At 43.4% G+C, this 12,056-nt stretch overlaps 1 protein-coding gene across 2 annotated transcripts in view; it reads right to left on the reverse strand.

Moving 5' to 3' along the window:
- Positions 1-12,056, reverse strand: part of LOC128853521 (N-terminal EF-hand calcium-binding protein 2-like) — a 58,936-nt gene that overhangs the window by 3,139 nt on the left and 43,741 nt on the right. The gene's annotated exons all lie outside the window — the stretch shown is intronic.

The raw sequence follows: 12,056 nt of genomic DNA on the forward strand, positions 1-12,056 counted from the left end.
AACATTTACTTTCCTCGATGGAACAGTTCTCCACAACTCTACTCACATGAAGCAACCACACTGGGCATGCGCAGTTCCCTCCTGGGACTCCCCTCGGACAAAACTGCACAATTACTTCTTAATACACGAACATCTAGTAACGATAGCCCAACAGACAAACCTGCTTAGGAAATAAAGATGCTCCTAATCACTTTGTGCTTCAGATTCCACAATGATTATTAGTGCCATTCAAGCACTGAAATGATCTCTTAATAGAATTATATTTTATCAATCCATTTACATCCTGGAAAGCTATTTCTTCAACTAAACTCGTTCCTGTTCTGCCTAACTTGTCAACATAAGTGGATTAGGGAAAGAGATGCTTTCAATATTGCTTTCATCCTCCCACAGCCCTGCTGCCCTAGACCCCAAAATCCTCCTGACCACTTGCCTTTGTCCTGACAGACAGCTCTGCTCACAGCCTGCAGGACCTGGGCTCTTCCCTCCCTCTGTTACCTGAAGGTTTCACCTGCTGCTGGCCTTCTCTTGGGATGACATACCATTCTGAAGGATATGCACAGTGTGAAAGCATTAATTGAGAGTGCTCTTCACTACCAAGGCCATGCTGAACCTCATAATTGAGGAATCCCGACCACAAAGCACTGTGCCTTCGCAGCAAGATGAAGTGCCCAGGAAAACCCTCATTTCTGCTGAAATCTTTCATAATCTTCTGCAGCAGGCTCAGACCTTACGTGAGCTGAAACAGCCTCTCTGGGCAATGCAGGCAGCAGGACAGGGCACAGGCTGCATTTTCCCATTCAAATAGCTTTATAAAGCATTTTCTCTGCTTTATCAGACTTAGGAGATTTTCTTTTTTGGCTGTCTGAGAAGATGCGAGTCTGCGGACTTCGCTGTCCTTTCACTAGATGCGCTTCATCCCTGAAGAGGGACAGCCTGGTGCACGATGACTAACCAGAAATGCATGTGCATGCTAGCGATATCTGGAGAAATTTGCCAAACTCACAAGGCCATCCATTCCCAGGTTCTCCCCAGAAGCAGAGCCTCAGATATTGCAGACCCTTCACCACCTCTCCTGAGCTGTGGGACCGGCTTGGTGCTGGAGACAAACTCCAGTATCTCAATCCTGTGAGCTAGCTGGTTGCCAGCAAGATGCTACCTGACCTGCTTCATTCTGGAAAAACATGTTACAGAATCACACACTATTATTGGTTAACTGATGTCTGCCACAGTATTAAAAAGTCCCTCTCCGGCTCCAACACCTTCGTGGTGCAGGACACAGGCGTGCAAGCTGCTGGCAGCAAACACGCGGCACAACCTTCAGATGGAGGTGCAGGTGGCACCTCCATCTGCAGCATCTGCTTTCACATACTTTATATTAATTCCCTCGGAGAGTTATCATCTTTCTCAAACCCTGGAATTATTTCACTGAATAATACAAAAGTACCAGAGGTGCCATGAGTAGATTTTCCCAACTTCCCATTCTCATGCCCAAATCCACTGAACATGAAGGTCCAAAACCTCACCTAGAAGAACCAACTCCTGACCAAATAGTCCATGGCACTTTTGCAGCATTCAATTGACTAACGGAGTCTCAGTAATTCACAGCCAGCTAGAAAAGACAGCTACAGGAAGAAACTCAAAAGATGCATTTCCAACACCAGCACATACCATGCCCGCCCAAGGACCCCAATCAATCCATTCGTCTAAGCTCTTGCCGGCACAGAACCTTAGAAGTGAACCAATACTCTCAGGCACATGCAGAAGAGTAGTTTCCTGTCAGCATCACCCACAAAGCGCTTGACAGTATTTTTCAGAAGCCAGTTAGTGTTTATATACACCTACCAACGTGGTTATGCGTTCACAGCTAGGGTACATTACTGAGAAAAAAATCTATGGTATTTGACATGGTTTAGCACTGTAATAATTGATCTCTGGGTGCAAAAAATGGTCTTTTATTTCCTCACATCCTGCCATCATATTGTTTAACTCAATTGTACTTGAATGTTAACTTGGCTTAGAAGCTGCTTTTAATTTTAAGCCATCTTGCATTAAGAATAAGCCTAATTAAAGAAATTACTGAAGTCATAAGCTGGCTTAACAAAAAAATATAGTAATGTTCAGATGAAAATTTGTAAGGAGAAATCAATGGGTACATAAGCACGACCCATAGCATTTCCTGGGATGTTGCTATCCTGCAGGAGTCTGCCCATCGCGAACATCACTGACACACAGCCATATCCCCATCAGTGTTACAGCGGGTTTATTGCCTGATATGGGTGCTGCACAGCTGAATATGCAATGCAAGGGAAGCACACTACCTGGCTGCAGCAGCATGGGCTGTGTCAGTAGAATTTTTTATGATGCAAGTATTCAGGAACTGGGTTTCAAGCCTCAGCTTCCCACAAATACGCTTAGTTTCCCTAACCCTTCGTCCCAGCACTGTCCTTCAGCAAAGACTTTAGGAGTTATCACATATCACAAAGCACTTTGAAATGAAAACATTTAGATGAGCATTAGTTACCATTTTTTGGTTTTCAGCTGCCAAATGTTCAAGCTTTCCATAAACCACAACAAATTAAAAAGAGAAAGGTCACTCTAAGATGTCCCCATAACCTTCTCTTCTCCAGGCTGAAAAACCCAAACTCCCTCAGCCTGCTCTCGTATGGGAGGTGCTCCAGCCCTCGGATCATCTTCATGACTTCCTCTGGACTTTCTCTAACAGATCCATGTCCTTCCTGAACATCACTTTTCCAGGTGAGGTCTCATGAGAGAAGAGTAAAGGGGCAGAATCACCTTCCCTGACCTGCTGGTTCATCTGATTCCTCTCCAAAACAAGTGTCTGTCTTTCATCAAAGTAGAAAAATTACAAAAATCCAAGTCTTTTTTGTTTCAGGCCTTCTTCTCTGTTTCCCAACTAGTGAAGCTATAATGTGGAGCAGCACAACCTTGCATCCACAATATTTCTGTGGATGTGCCACCTTTGAGATTACTTTTCAAGGCAAAGATCCCACATCTGCCATTTGGGACCTAATTTCTTTGACAGAAATAGGAGTCAGACATGAGTGCTCAGCTTTCAACCTATAGCATCTTCTGAAAAATCAGAGTACAAGCCATAAAATAATTTGGCCACAAAAAGGACTGTTTATTGCTCACCACCCACCATTACTGGGATAATTTAACCTGATAAACACATGGGCAATAGGGAAATAGTTTTCCCTGCTAGTTCACATCCAGCTATTTCAAAGAAAGAGAAAAGTCCTCAAAGTGTGATACTCCTCCCTCATACGTGGGAGTTTAAAAGAGCAAAAACCATGCAAGTAAATTTGCCCAGAAAGTAATTACTGCTGCACAGGAAGGAAGTGGAGGGGCTGCCAGGCAGTCGCTATGCCTCCTGCATACTCGGCAAGAAATAAATTTCTCCTTCCAATATACCCCACTCAACCTTAAAATGGAGCAAGCAGCTTGATGAGCACCTGAGCTAATGAGGAACCCTGGGAAGTTGCTATTCTTTGCACCCCCACATCCTTGATTGCAGATTATCCAGTGGACTCGGCTTTTATCAGAGTGGTACTGTACTGACTTTTCTGCTGCTTTTGCAACAGTTCAACACACTTATAAGCTTTTTCTCCTTCTCTACCTGCCTTTGTTGAAGAATGCTGCCTCTTTTGAGACTTTCTCTCAGGAAAGGTGGGGTGTCAACACCAGCCAGAGGTTAGAGACTGCAGAAGGTTCCAACAGCCCAGGTTTTTTTCTGCTCCAGCCCAGAGAGGAGCAGAAAGTTATGAGACTAGAATAGAAGGATAAAGTGGAGAAGCAGAGGTGAAATTCCTTCTTCAGTTCCAGCCCAGCCAAGGGAAGACGTCTCAGGCTCTCCCAACAGGCAGCACAATCGAAAACATGGGAATTCAAGAAATTACAAATATATCAGTCTCACACTTCACAGCATATTTTTCATGCAAATAGCTGCCTGGATGTGCTGCTCAAATGCCACTCAATACTTGATCAGCGTCAGCTGAGGTAATAACTCTTTTACTTGGCAGACAAAAGGTTTGCATCAGCAGCCTCACAGCTCAGTTGCTTTAACAGCACAGAAAATGGAAGTTTTTCTGAAATCAAGTTCTACATTTATTTCCTTCTTCAATTCACAGCTTTGGGTTTGCTACAAGGCTTCAAACAAGCATGGAAGCAAATTATCCTCTAGAGTTAGCCACCTGCAAAACATAATTTTCATTTAGGAAAACTAAAAAAACAACATGTGCAGCTGGGACATATTATTATATCTGATGATATGCCTTCTAGTCCCAGCAGCAACAGCACTGTGTTATCTCAACAGCTCAGAAGTGGAAATATGTACATCCAGATGCCTACCAAAGGGTCACAGATGGTCACTTCTAGATCATTGGTTTCTGAACTGAAAGAAACACTTTTAAACAACCCCAGAGTGAGAGAAATTGTTGCAGGAAGAGCAAGAGAAATACCAAATACTGGATGCCAGAAGATGAATAAACTTTAATTCTAAGAATTAAGCAACTTCCCAAGCCCATCATCATACTCTCTGGAGAAACGCTGCTAAATCCTTTCCCGAGACCTACCCAAGTCCTTCATCTGCCCACTTGCTTTAAAAAGCCTCACTCATGTATGAAGTAAAAAAAGAACTTCCAAATCTGAGGTGCCACATGCAAATAAACAGCATAAACCATATGCAAAGGCTGTCCACAACCAGAAGTGCAATCCAGCCAGCTGCAGCTATTGAATGACATCAGCAACAAGTAACATATGTCAGTACTGACTTTAATTTCTTTAGTCATGGCAAGCTCACAGTCAGGGCTTTGGTGGACACCTGGCTCTTACTTTAGAGGATGGTGTTTATCTCCTTCCAAAAGTCCTTGCTTCCTGCATGGAATAAATTGAAAACATGTTTTGTGATGCTCTTCACAGGAATAATTCAAAGCTGCACATACTGGCACAAGCACACTTGCCCTGCACGTGGTTCAATAAAACCAATACATAGAGTGAGCAGCAAGTCTTGAATAACCCAGCAAGGTATTTTTCATTCAGCTCTGCTTTTTCAGAGGGGCAGAAAGTATCTATTTAAATTACCAGCGTGGATGGAGGAGAGCCCATTTGCAGGAGCCAATATACAGGGTTCAGCATTCTCTCCAGACAGAAGTTCCCCCCAACAAGTCCATGTTATATGTCCAAGTGTCCATATGGATCCACATAACTGGGATGTTTCCAGCACTGGCACACAATGATTTACATTAAAACACCTACAAGGAACAGATCCCATGGGGGCTGCTGAAAGGGAGAGAAACACTGCCTTCTTTAAAACAAAACTAATACTTTATTCTTTCTTTGGCACATACTCCATCATTGAGCCCTTGGGGAACACAGGAAGGGGGGGTCTGAAAGCCCAGCGTGAATCGTGTTTTTTCTCCAAAGTGCTGGTACCACAGAGGAAGAAAACAGGGACAAAGAATTGCCAGAAACAGAGAGAAGCAGAAGGAGGGTTTTGTTTGAAGGTTTCCACATGTAGATTTTGTATTACAAAGAGCCCCACCACCCATGGAACGTGATTTGGGATTAAAACAGGGTTAGAGGGTACTCTGGGAGACAATCTCTTTCTCTTACTTGTCCTTCCTATCAGTAGGATTTTCATTCACTTGCTAGTTTGAAGGTGTTTAGGCTTACAAGCGACCTGCTCACCAGCATCCTTCCCACCATGACAGAAGATTGAGCTCAGCTTGGAGCAGCTTTCATACCTCAGCAGGAAGGTCTGTACCTCATGAAGGCTATTCCAGCTCTCATTGCAAAAGAAAAAGAAAATTTTAAAAAGGATGGTTAGCACTGATACTAACTCTGAATTGATTCATCATGACTCTGAATCCCACAGGTGGGCAGCACACTTAGGAAGCAACAAGTTCAAAAAAAAGCCTGGAACTGCTCACAAAAAGCCTATGACTACAAGTGCAGATGTCCTGCCCAGCAGTGTGCTGCAGAGAGGCGGTTGCCATAGCACTCAATGTGAGCAGTAATTAGGGACGTGATGGAAAGATGTCTGCTCTCTCACCAATGACCCACAATGCAACTGCATTTTCACTTGTAGAAGTAATAAACCTTATAAAAACATGCAAAGAGGCTAGTAGACTTTCTAAGGAGAATCTCGGAAGTTCCAAACTAGCAGGGCTTGAGGTATGGACACAGCAGCCGACAGGATCTCTGCCCCCCATGACCTCATCTCAGCTGCTGATCTTCTCCTACAGGTTCATCTCCTCTCCTCCCAGCAATGATTCTTACCTTGACTATGGTTTTCACACTCCACCATCCTTGAAGAAAGGCTTTTGGTGTGGACTTTCCTGGGTTAGAAAGGGGAAAATCTTCTGCGATGATAGTTCATGCTTTTCAGAGGCTCCTGCGAGTGACCCTGCTGGCCTCCAGGGGATCCTGTGCCCCCTTCCTCTCTCCCTGGCTGTGGGCTGTGCATGAGCAAGGCCCATACATGCACCCTGAGGCCTGATTTGGTGATAATGCCTGCATGCAGCAATATTCCCTCTCTTGCTCATGCAGCTGATAAACCCAGATGGGCACTTTGTCAGGGTGGGGCGATTAAACACCCTTTAATTGTAATACGCTTACTTTCTGCAACACAACTCTCAGAGTTTGTTTCTCTTCTGGGAATCGATATCTGCCATACAGATAGAGCTATTACAACATAACATATTATTAGCTTAGTTTCTCATTTTAAAGATTCCTACCTGCTGCTCTTTTCAAGGCCGGTTCAGTGTCTCAGTCCTTTGGCATACCGAGTCATTCTGCAGTCACTGATGTTTATGAAGCCCTGGGTCCCACCTAACACCAGTCTGCCCCATGCAAGCCTCATGTGCAAACCTGATTTCCCTACCTATAGCTGCGCATATGAGTCAGAAATAGCATGATAGAAGACCCCAATTGCCTCCCCACATCCTCAAAAAGTTCCACAGCTGCAAACCATCCCTGATGCAGACCAGATGCTTTATTTCATCAGTAGTTTCAAGACAACAAAATACCATTTCTAGGCAGTGAGTATTTGACAGAACAAAACACCCGGCTCTAATCATCAAGGGCACCAAGAGACAAAATGAATATGGATAAAAAGAAATATGTTCTGGATGCTGTTGGAAAACATGCTCTAAACTCTCACTAGTTAAAAGAGAAATAATGTCATTTAAAAAAAGGCAGGGCAATAACTGGCAACCTGTGTGGAGTACCAGACATTTGTTTGTTCATTCCTCAGCAACTGCAATATGGCATTTCAGTCTGTCAGCTGGTGCTAGACTGCCTTGCTTTGTCACACAGCTCCAGAGCTGGAGTCCGGGTACTGCTAACGAGCAGAGCTCAGCTCTGCCCTTCCTGCCCCATCACTTCTATAATTCACATCAAAAATATAGCATAAAGGTACATTTTTTCCAAAGTGCTGAGGTATTGCTAGGGTCAGGAGCACCATAGTCTTCTGCAACTCAGTTGTGGGCAAGGGGCAGTTTTTTTCTCCCCTCACCATCCTATGGAGCCACAGGATCTGCACATTAAGAGCAAAACATGTTAGAGTTGTTTCTGCCCACGGAAGAAAATTTGAGTGATTAAGGCATGCTCCTCCCTTTGTCCTTCTCTGTACCTTGTAAAAACCGTCTCACTGTCTATTAAAAATAACCATCTTCTCTCTCTGCTTTATCAGAGGTGGCCAGAACCTCTCACCACTCATTTACAAAACAAAAAAACAAACAAACAAACAAACAAAAAAAACCAAAAAAAAAAGACTTGAAAAGCTCATAAAAACTCTGAACAAGACAAAAACAGATTAAAATGCCTTTTACAGTGCAACTGATATCCTGAAAAACATATCAAAGCAGCACCCTGATTTACAAAGTTTAATCCATCAGTTGGTTTCTAAGCACAGTCATCACCTTAAGTAAAATAGACCTTTAGTGCAGTACTAAATATTTTCAAGTCTCTGTTTGTGCCAAATCCCTAATAAATTCCATCTAAACCCTTAATTTTTCTTTTTTGTTATTGATGGATGACTTGCTTTTAAAAATATGACTCTGCCAACATCAAAGAAAAGGGGGCAGGTTTAATTACAACCTGCAAGTAACTTAGCTGCTAGGAGAAATGGCACTTCCAAATTTATGAAGTTGATCATTATTATGTACTCACTTGGGTCCAGTGAGTACATGGCAAAATTGGGACTGTAGTTCTTGGAAGGATGGGTTGTGCACGCCATAGCCAGCACAGAGACGGCACAGGTGATCTGTTTGCTCTCAGGGTATTTTCACCAGCCCCACTTCAGAAACACAGCATGGATTTTTGAGTAATTTCCACTGTGTTGTATTGAGATAACTGATTCTTTAATTTTGGCACCCTGGTCCCATGCAGAGCCAGTATCTTCAGCGGGCATCACGGCCCACCTTAAACTGAGCTCTTCAACTTGTGTATGTGCTTCATGAACAGTAAGTACAGCAATTGAGTTAACAACACATCAATTTTGCTGTCAGCCTTGCTCAAATTTATCAGCCTCAAGATGGGCTTTTAAATACAAGCTGTTTGTGATGCAGTTGGACTGCTCTGTAACGTCATTTCTATTATTGGGATATTACTGTAACTATTTTGGTTTTGCTTAATAGGGATCCCCTATTTCCAGAAAATATATATTAAAAAAAACCCCAAAACACCAGGAAGGAAAAAAAATTGCTTAAACAAATGATACTCATTTACAAAGTCATGGCATAGCCCTCTAGTTGTGGAGTGCTCAGTACAGTGCTTTAAAAACTAAAGGAATGGAAAGTTATCCAGATGGGCACCCATTCGTTGAATCACAGAATCTCTAGGTTGGAAAAGACCTCTGAGTCCAACCATACCTCTCTGCCACTAAACCGTATCCTTAAGTACCTCGTCTACCCATCTTTTACATACCTTTAGGGAAGATGATTTCACCACCTCCCTGGGCAGCCTCTGCCAGTGCCTGATGACCCTTTCACTGAAATTTTTTTCCTAATGTCCAATCTGAACCTCCCCTGGAGCAGCTTGAGGCCATTCCCCCTTGTCCTATCACCTGTCACTTGGGAGAAGAGACCAGCACCCACCTCTCTACAATCTCCTTTCACTACGGTGTCTTTGAACCCACATGTGTTTTTCTAGCCTGACCAGTTCAATGTATTTGCCCAGCTGCTTTCTTGAAAGTCAACATCATCCACAAGCGTGTTAAAGCCTAACCAGCATTTCACCAGGATTGCTTCATGCATGCCCTGCACACAAGGAGCAATCCTATAGTGCCACACACCAAATACATGAGTGGTGGCATTCTGAGCAGCGATCAGGTACCGCTCACTCACATCCACGCAGCATTTCTTCTTCTGCGAGTTGTGATGCTAAGCAGTGAATGGAGGAGCTAAAATACCACTGCAGGGAACTCAAGAGCCCTTGCAAAGCCAATGTGGCTCTTCATGCCCAGCATGACAGGGACAAGAACACAACAGGCGATAAAAAGCAGGACAGGTGGAAAACATCTACATATTCAAAACAGGGGTGGGAAATCACTGCCTGGGTTTTGGAGCAGTCCTGTGCTGGACGCGGGGCTGACCTATCCACAGAAATAGCTATTTGTATCTGTTTGACTAAACAAACTTGCCCCACCACACCTGGGCAATGATGTCCTGGTCCTCCCTGGGCAAGAAAGCTGTGATTTTTCCCCTCACAGGAGCATGTTAATGACAGCAACAACTTCCATGGCTTGCAGGAAAGCTATACTTCAGCTACTTTTTCTCAGAGACAAATTTCCCTCCACTTCTAAGCTCCCTGATTTTCCATCAAAAGAAGTAATTTGTACATATTTTTAACATCTTGTTTCTTTCAGCTCAATTTTCAAGAAAACCACTAAAGCAAAAAAATACTTCCCTTTTTTGGGAAGTGGTCTCTCAGTATTTTTGCACAAAAACTGCTAACAATACTAATCAGACGAAATGGCCTTTTTTGATAAACGAACATATACATTTTGCCTATTTCTACTTGATACGGAAGCCTGGACTGATCTGATTTCCATTTGTAACCTCTGTAATACTGACTGCAAAAGAAACAGGGAAAACTTATTGTTCGTAACTCAGCTGAATGATTTACTAATTGCCAAAAGCAAATGGTAAGACACTGAGAACATGAGCTAAATATTAAATCAGCTTTCCTCCTCCTTTTAGATCGTGCAGGTATCTCGGCTATCGCCAAAGTTGAATGAAGGAGAGGAAGAAATCAGAGCAACAAACATGCAGGTTTGGGATATGTGATACACAGCTGGCAGGGACAAGTAAAGCAAGAAATCCCTGTACTCTGTTGCCAGTATCTTGCCAGTATTTGTGTTTCTCATATATTCTCGTCCTGCCCTGAGAAATGATCTAGAAACCTCTCCCCAAATTCAGTCCCAAGTTTGCTCTGCCTACCAAGCAGCAGTTGCACACATCTTCTGCTTGATCATGGTGCCCTATGCAATACTAGTTCAGACAAAACACACAGATAAATTTGTAAGATTGGACCTTATAACCAAAAACCTATAACCTCTTTAAATGCCTGCACCAACTCAAACACAAGGAGTAGATTAGAATTAAGCATCTTAGTGACTTTCTTGATTTAATGCAAGATCTTGGTATCTTTCCATTCCCTAAGAAGAAAACCTCCAATGCAGAGCAGTCCCTGCACAACCCAAAAAAACCAAGCCACTGAGCCCCCCACGCCAGCAAGAAAACTAACTCCATTGTAATACTCCTTCAGTCTGTTTGCACAGATAAACACTCCCCAATCCTCATCCTCTGCAGTAAACACCAGCCTGCTCCTCCTAGCTCCAATCTGCCTCGCTGCCAGATCAAACAGGCTCCCTCCAGGGACCCTGCAGAGAGGCTGCCTAGGAAAACCCTGGGAAATACGATTAGAAATAGAAAAAATGTTCTCAAATGTTTGTTCAAACAGTTTCGGGGCAGTATTTCCAGCTTCATATTTCTCCAATGACCTTCCCAGCAAGCGATTGTGGTTTAAAGCCCCTTTTCTTTGGTGAGCCCGAGGACATTTTGCATGCTTATCTGCGTGCAGCTGCTGAGCACTAGTTTTGGCACTAATATTTCTTCACTTAAAAGTAGAGCACAGTATAGTCAAAGTGACATGTCGGCACAGAGAAGAATAAGCTAAGACTCAGAAACATCTTCCTTATAAACAGAAAGAACAAAATCCACCAAATGCCCACGCTGCTCTCAAGAGCCAGAATTATAGCCAGACATACAATTTGTGCAATCATTTTGTCCCTTTCAGAAGAGACAAGAACTCCTTTTGAATCAGTTAATCAAAATCTCAGCTGATGATACCATCCGCAGTTTGTTTCCCAAAGAACTAATGGAGAACAGTTCAGTACTCAAAAATTAAGTTGGTTTCAAGGGGCACAATCCATCTCCATAGTGTGGGCTTAGGCGCCGAGACAACTCCAGCACCCCGCTGAATCAGGTTTGCAAGCAAACAGCCAAGATTAAGGAGGGGGAGAAATACAGGATAAAAATTACTCCAATCATAGTCATCATTGTCCTTGCCTAAGATGTGGGAAGTACTTTCTGGTCAACCTTGAGAGACTGGACCAGCAGAGGCCGTCGAAAAAAGCTTGGACAGCAGGAGCGAAAGCCCACAGTGGACTTTATCAAACAGAGTCTTACCATGCTGAAGGGCACCAGACCTGAAGTAGTTTGTGGAAAGGCAAAGCAATCTCAGAGGATAGGCTGGGGGGAATGTGGTTATCCAAACAGAGTGGTAACAACAGATCTTGGAAAATAATTACTGGAGCAGAAGGACAGCAGGCTGCTGCATAGCAAAGGTGCTGAAGTTGTCCAGTCTGGAGCAAGCCTGTGTGCTGTAAGAAGATGTTGAGAACCTTATGATCACTTGTGGTGTGTGAAAGCTCAATTTCTGCCCAGATTATCAGCTGGAGCACAAGGTGTAGCTTTAGCTTGCATACATCAAGCTTCCTTGCAAGCTGTTCACTGCTAGTTCTTTGCTTGGGC

Source organism: Cuculus canorus, chromosome 13 (assembly GCF_017976375.1).
Source record: "Cuculus canorus isolate bCucCan1 chromosome 13, bCucCan1.pri, whole genome shotgun sequence".
Classification (NCBI taxonomy): Eukaryota; Metazoa; Chordata; class Aves; order Cuculiformes; family Cuculidae; genus Cuculus; species Cuculus canorus.